Genomic DNA, 7,591 nt, shown 5'->3' with positions numbered 1-7,591 from the left:
CTGCGAAGAGACGTAAAGATGTTGTCACAAAATGACAAGAGACCTCCCGCTTCCCTGGCACCAAGCGCTACTAACATGTGGTCAGAACTTAAAAATAATACTGCCTGAGAGAATCTTTTAGGCTTCAAAACAATCAACCTTCACTTTTTTCAGAACCTAAATTATCATTTAAATCCAAATTTAAACTGTTCATTGTAATTCCAACTTCAGAAGCACAAAAACAATATTATCTTCAGGCTCAAAAAGGATTACAAAAAAAAAAAAAATCTCCACTAAACTTCACCACAGCATCCCCAACTCGGTTTACCAGGCAAATTGCACAGTGTGCGGCCCTCTCTGGGACACACAGAGATGCGTGGCCTCCCTCCAGCACATCGATAGCAATCCACTCACCTGCGAGGGCCAGGCAGTCAGGCCAGCGTGAGACCCTCGGCTCAACTCTGCGGCACTAGGGCCTCAGAGGCACGGCCAGGGGCTCTGTTACCCCTGACCCCCAGGGCACATGGATGGGGATAGTGATGCACCGTGCTGGGGGGCCCAAAGGTGGCAAGGTTCTGTTCTCAAGAGAGGAGGGGTGGTGGCTGTGGGGAAGGGGGCCTGGTCAGGGTGGGTCAGGGCGGGGGCGCAGGAGACACCTGGAGCCTGGCTCCATCCTGGGAGCAACAAGCCACTAGGGGTGAAGTGACTAACCTGCCACCATTCAGTCCCTACTTGAGAAGGGAGGCCAACAGCCATGCCAGGCACAGTGCCTACACCCGAGGCAGAGGGCAAAGGGGTGAAAGAGGCTCTGGAGACAGGGACAGAGCCCTCGAGAATAGCAGGCACAGAACTGACAGCACTGCTGACCGGTGGCGGTGGAGAGAAGAGACAAGAGGGGCTGAGGACAAGCGTTGTGGCACTCAGGCCGGGGCCTGCACAGAGTGGACAGAGCCTCTAGGCAGACCTGTCCCACAGGGGCTGAGGCCACCACTCTGGAGCCAGGACTGGCCCAGGACAAATGGGCAAGGAGAGGCCTCCCAGAGAGGAAACACTGACCAAGAAGAGGGTTGAGGATGCAACCCTGGGACATCCACTCCAGAGGAAGCAAAACAAAAGGGAAGACTGAGGTAGGTGAGAGGCAGTCCAGAGGTCTGCGGGAGGGTGGGCATCGGGGCAAAAGCACGTGCAGACACACACAATGCACACACGCACATCCCCACACCGTGCAGACACACGCATGAACACACCATGCACACAGATGTACATACACGCATGCTCACGCCACTCAGGGTTGCTTGCTGGCTGCAGACAGAACAGGAAACAGCAAATATCACAGGTTTAAGAAGTTTACAGGAAGGGACAGAGTGTGGGAGGTGTACTTTGAAGTGGACACAACATAAAAACCAGAGTCTTGTTTAGATTTAATCGATTCATCCCACAACTATTCACTAACCACTGCTTTGATGCGGGCACTATCATGGACAAGAGGACAATGACTACCGACCTGTCAGCTTCCTAGATTCTACGATGTCCCCATATTTCTGAATTCAATGGGAAAGGAACACAATACCTCCCATAGGTACATCTGACAAAGGTGCTAAGGATCAAGGAAACACTGCACACAGGCGATGAGACTCAGAACCTTAGTGAACGTGCACAAGGAACACTAAGTGGAGTAGGGCTGGTCTCCTGGCAACAGAGAAAGACCATCCCAGAGAAGGACACACAGGTCAGCGTGCCCAGCGCTACAGGACACAGACACAACCACCAGCAAACCCCTCGGCTCAGGCAGGTGTGCAGAGGCCCTAGCAAGAGCCAACTCATGATTCTGGGGAGAAGACTAAAATGAAGATGTGGGGAGATGGGGGGAACTGAAGACACACTCTGTACAGGACGGGGATGCCTGCAACCATGCTCAAAGGCTAAGAGCAGCCAGTGTAGAAGATGATAATGCTAAAATCTGATGGTAGGAGGCCTTGAAGAGTTGCAAACAGTAGAGCTCAGGGAGTTCCACAGCGTAGACATGCCAAACTCTTCCCTTTCCCTCTGCTAGCTTTCCTTAATGGTCAACGCCTTCCACAAGGTGCACACACCATTCTAGATGCCGAGGACGTGAGACAGACAAAGTATCTCACCACAGAGCTCACATTCTAGTGGGAGAGATGGACAAGTAACAACTAAGACTGAGAAGCGTTCAAGAGAAAACAAAGCAAGGAATTGGGGAAGGGTGGGTAGCAAACTTCCCCCTGAAGAGAAAGGAGGGAGCGAGGTAGGAAGTGGGCATGGGAGGAGGGGATGTTCCAGGCAACAGAGAAGAACAAAGGCCCCAGAGGTAGCAAGTAAGAGCAGTATGCCAAGTGGGAATAGGAGGCCTGGTCAGTGAGGGTGAGGGAGACCAGGACTTTGGCTCTTATCTTGAGAAAGATGGGCCACTGGACAGGAGGGTCCAAGCAAAGAAGTCACACAGGATCCAAGATAAGCAGTGGCAGCCAACCCTTAGCCAGGCCCTATTCTAAGCACTTTATGCACTGTCACTCACCAGTTCGCACAGCACTTTGAGAAGGGTTAAAGCCAGAGAGGTTAAGCAACTTGCTCAAGGTCACACAGCTAGAAAGTGCTAGAGCTGCTTTACCACCCAGGCAAGCTGGCTCCAGCCAGGGCTGCCTCAGTTTTACAGCCTTGCAGTCTAAAAGAACCACTTTGTGTCCATAAAATTTTTCTATAGGTGGGTGAAGAAGAGAATAAAGAGGCTCCCCAGGCAACTTGGACCAACCTGCTAAGCTGGAGGTGGTGAGAAACTGAACTGAGGGTCTCCTAGGGGACTACAAGTGGCTCCATACTCAAGGACAGAGGTGCCATGTGGTGGCAAAGCGGTGAAGGCAGCATGGGGAGTATTTGGGGTGGGTGTGGGTTTGGACGTGGCTACCTGGCATCAAAGTAACACATGGAGATGCAGAAGCAGCTACAAGTGTGAGACTGTAGCTTAAAAGGGAGGCCAGGGCTGGAGATGGAGGTGCAGAGGTCAGGGAGAGATGGCATTAAAGCCAGGATGCTGGAAGAGATCAGCAAAGAGTGGAGGCCAAGACTGAGCAAACCAGTCACACTCATCTGCCTACCCTCAAGGTCACAGATTATAAAGCCCTGGGGAAATAGCCCCACACAGTGCCCTGCCAGAAAGGGCTCAGAGGGTGGCTCTCCCATCATCAGCCTCACTACTTCTTCAGCGGACTAAACACAGGGATGCAAATCTTGCTTGCCAAGTGGACCATGAGCCAGCAGCAGATTGGCAGCAGGCTCCCCTGGGTCCCCGGCACAGGGTAAACCCAAGATGCTTGGACAGTGCCCTTCATTGGAGTCCACTTGCTGGGCTGGCATGGAGGCGCCGTCTGTGATGGTCCAGTGCTGTGGCTGCTGCCTTTCAGTCAAACCTCTGTGCTGCAGCCTCCTGCCCAACCCAGCGGCAGTATGACCTCATCCATTCCTTTTGTCACCCATCGGCCTCATGTCCTGCACTCACAGGCGCACTGCTGACTGGCCATTCACTCCCTTTGGTGAGTTACCACCCGCAGCAGGGTTTGGTCCACTCTACTGAGAGTCCAGTCTGCACCAGGAAACAGGATCTCCGCCTAGCGGTTGGCCCCGCACAATTCCCAGCCCTAGGCTGGACTGCCATGCACCAGATAGAAAGGTACATGCAAGCATGCAAAACAAGTCAAGTTCCTACCCTGAGGAACCCAAGTACACTGGTCGACACCTGACAAGTATCACTGTCAACAGGTTGCCACCTTCCACTTATTTCTATCAGGGTCATTGTTAGGACAGAACCACATCGCGATCATCTACGTGACACTCAGTCTGTGAGCATCTGGTGGAGAAGACTGGGGCGACTTCTCAGATTTCCCAAACTATGTTACACCGGGCAGGGGCCTGGGCGAGCACCGCCCCTGTTCGTACCTTTCCCGCCTGAAAGCCATCTATGGCTTCGGGCCCACGGGGCGAGAGCCTCCTCACACCTCGGTGTTTGTCGGAGAGCAAAGCAATCAGCACGGTACCCCTGGCCGCGGCAGGACTCCCGACCGCGCTCCGAGGCCCGCAGCCAAGATGCTTCACAAAGGCCGGACTCCGCGTGGCCGGGCCCGCGCCCTCCCGCCCGCCCCCGGCCCGCGGCCTCGGCCCGGGAGGGAGGGAAGGGAAGGGCGCGCCTCGCGCAGGCCGCAGCGCCGCCCGCCCGCCCGGCCGCGGGGCGCCCCTCGCGCCCCGCACCTACCTCCGGCGCCCACGGCCCGCCCGAGCTGCCCGCAGCCCGACCGCAGCGGAGACCCTCCCGGCCCGGCCGCCGCCCTCCAGAAGGGCCGCGCGGGCGCTCTCCGGCCTGCGGGACCCGCCTGCCGCGCGGGGCGAGCGGAGGGCGGGCCTTCGAGCGCGCGGCCAATCCTGAGCACGGCTGCCTCGCATTGGGGGAACTGCGGAGCGGGCTGCGGAGACCGCCAATCGACGGCTCGCAGCGCTCGCGGCCACGGCGCGCGGCCCAATGGCGCGTCGCGCGGGCGGGACCAGTCGCTGAGGCCGCGGCCGCGCTAACGGTCGCTGCTCGGGCGGGGCTCGCCGCGCGAAAGGCGGAGGCCGCGAGGGGCGCCGGGAACGGGGGGGGGGGCGCGGGGGACGCTGGGAACGGGGGCGCGGAGAATGCCGGGAGCGAAAGAGAGCCGGGAACGGGGAGCGCGAGGTCAGGGAAACGCGAGGCATGCCGGGAACCAGGGAGAGCCGGGAACCGGGAGAGCAGAAAGCGCCTCTCTGGGGTCGGCGGTGCGGACGGTGCGGACGAGACGCTGCACACGCAGGCATCATACACTTTCCATTGAAAAATATCAAATGTAACCATTAGGGGAACAAAGACAAGTGCGTGTAACTCCGGAACTCTTTTCTTTGCTGATCCTGCGCGAGGAGCCTCAACAAAGGCTGAGCAAGTGGAGAAGGGACAGCTTTTCCTGAGGCCAGAATTCCAAGCAATGCCCAAAACAAACGTCTGCCGCATTTGACAGTGACTGTCGCTGACAGAAATCGCGGATGCTAAACAGTTGGCAAAGAGAAGCAGGCGGGGTTTTGTTAGTTTCCCAGAGTTGCAAAGTTTCTCGGCAGGACACCTACTAACTGCAAAGGGAGATAGTGACTGCAGGAAATAAACGGAGAGACACCTTCACCAAGTGCCAGAGGTCCCCAGCAAAGATGCACACAATCAGGAGTTCCCGTCACGGCGCAGTGGTTAACGAATCCGACTAGGAACCATGAGGTTGCGGGTTCGGTCCCCGCCCTTGCTCAGTGGGTTAACGATCCGGCGTTGCCGTGAGCTGTGGTGTAGGTTGCAGACGCGGCTCGGATCCCGCGTTGCTGTGGCTCTGGCGTAGGCCGGTGGCTACAGCTCGGATTCAACCCCTAGCCTGGGAACCTCCATATGCTGTGGGAGCGGCCCAAGAAATAGCAACAACAACAACAAAGGACAAAAAGACAAAAAAAAAAAAAAAAAAAAAAAAAAAGATGCACACAATCAAATCTCAGACCGTACACTTTAAAGAGGTGTGTTGTATTTATTGTGTGCTAATGAGACCTAAATAGAAATAAAGAGAAGCCTTGGCGCCAGTAGAGGGACATACGGAGGACCTCCTGGGGAGGACATTTATCAGTGGTGGGTGTTAAGCCTTAAAGGGAGAACTGAATGTAATCATGGATAAAGACTTGGTGAAACCATCTGAGGGATTTTCTACCCCCAAAACAGGCCATTGCCTTTCAAAAGTGTCAAGATCGTTCAAGTCCAAAACAGGCGACAGAGGCACAACTAAGTGTGATGAGAGATCTGGACCCCAGGTTGGGTCTGAGCTCAGTCAAGGAGTATTAGCAGGACAACTGGTAAAATTCAGAAAAGGTCCGCAGACTAACTAGTTAATAGTATTGTATCAGTGCTAATTTCCTAGTTGTGGTTAGGTGAGGTGTTAAAGTTAGGAAGAATTGGGTGAAGGATATTGGATTCTTTTTCTTTTTTTAAAGTTTGTTGCAAGTTGAAATCATCTATCGCCTTAAAAAGGTGGGGAGGAATTCCTGTTGTGGCTCTGTGGGTAACCCGACTAGTATCCACGAGGATTAGGGTTTGATCCCTGGCCTCACTCAATGGTGTAAGGATCCAGTGTTGGCTGTGGTGTAGGTTGAAGATGAAGCTTGGATACTATGTTGCTGTGGCTGTAGTGTAGGCTGACAGCTGCAGCTCTGATTCCATCTCTGGCCTGAGAACTTCCTAACTTTGAGGTTAGGCCCTAAAAAGCTGAAGGAAAAAAAAAAAAAAAAAGGTGTGGGAAGGGGTGCTGTGGGTGACAAAGCTGGAGGCTTACCCAGGCCCTTCCTTCCCTGCCTACCCTGCTTGCCAGGTTGTGCCAGGGTTAATGCCAGCCCCGTAAGGTACCAAGACCTGTGAGGGCCTAGGTCCTGGACTTTGCTAGGTGCTAGTCATGCTCAGCACAGTCAGAGCCCACAAGAATTCCTGGCACGCCACCCTCCAGCTGGCGACCTCACCACACTTTGTTGCTTGGCAAGTTGGGGGTCCCACCTACCTCAGTGAGACTTGAGACCTCAGCCCTGAACACTACAGTCACAAAGATTGACACCTGAAAGCTGGAACTCTAGCCCAAGCCGAGGGAGGAAACTTTTCCCTCTGGGCTCCTGTGCTTCACCCAAGAGCCAAGTATCTGCTAAACAGCCTGGATGATGCCAACTGCTGGCAGATGAGACAAAAATGGTGTGTTGGAGGGGGCTTCTGGAGGCAGAAGACCAGGAGCTCAGGCCTGACAGGATTAGACTTGAGGCCAGGCTGCATTATGGATGTTTCCAGGCCAGGGATCAAACCCAAGCAACACTGAATCCTTAACTCACTGTGCTGGACCAGGGATTGAATCTGCCCCATGGAGATAACACTGGATCTTAACCCACTATGTGCTCCACAGCAGGAACTCCCAGGCTGCATTCCTGAGCTGGTGTTATCGGTTCCTAGACTTGCCTCTGCATTGCTCAGCCTCATATCTCCGGCCTCCACTCAGCCATCCTGGAGCCAGAGAACAGAGCAGCTCACCTGGGAAGGGGTGGAGTTCCCCATCTGCCCAGGAGAAGAGACCCATGTTGGGGACTCTGAGATCAGATGCATCTGGTAACAAGCACAGAGGACTTCCTGGGTGGCATATCCAAGGGACTTCTTGAAGACCTCAGCTTCCTTGGGTTTCCAAACCCTTCTAACAGCACAGGCCTCACTTCCAGGCACTGGTCTGAATCAACAGGGCTTGGGAAAGGCCAGTGCTGTCAACCTTGGTTCAAACATCTGCCTGGCCTAGTGGAGGCAGGGGCTGGCAAGAGAGGAAAGGTCCTGACTTCCCAGAGCTCTTGTTCTGGCAGGGAGACACACGGGAAATCTCCATCAAGATGCACAGTGTCAGACAGCACTTCCTGCCGCAGAGCAAAGCGGAGCAGAGACCAAGGCAGAGGGGACTGCCTTTGGATAGGATGGCATCCTGGGACTTTAGCCAGGGCCTGTGGGCCGTCAGGGAGTGTGGTTCAAGAATCTGGGAGAGGGGCC

The sequence above is a fragment of the Sus scrofa genome, chromosome 14 (genome assembly GCF_000003025.6).
Source record: "Sus scrofa isolate TJ Tabasco breed Duroc chromosome 14, Sscrofa11.1, whole genome shotgun sequence".
Lineage (NCBI taxonomy): Eukaryota > Metazoa > Chordata > Mammalia > Artiodactyla > Suidae > Sus > Sus scrofa.
Note: the sequence above shows the minus strand (reverse complement) of the source record.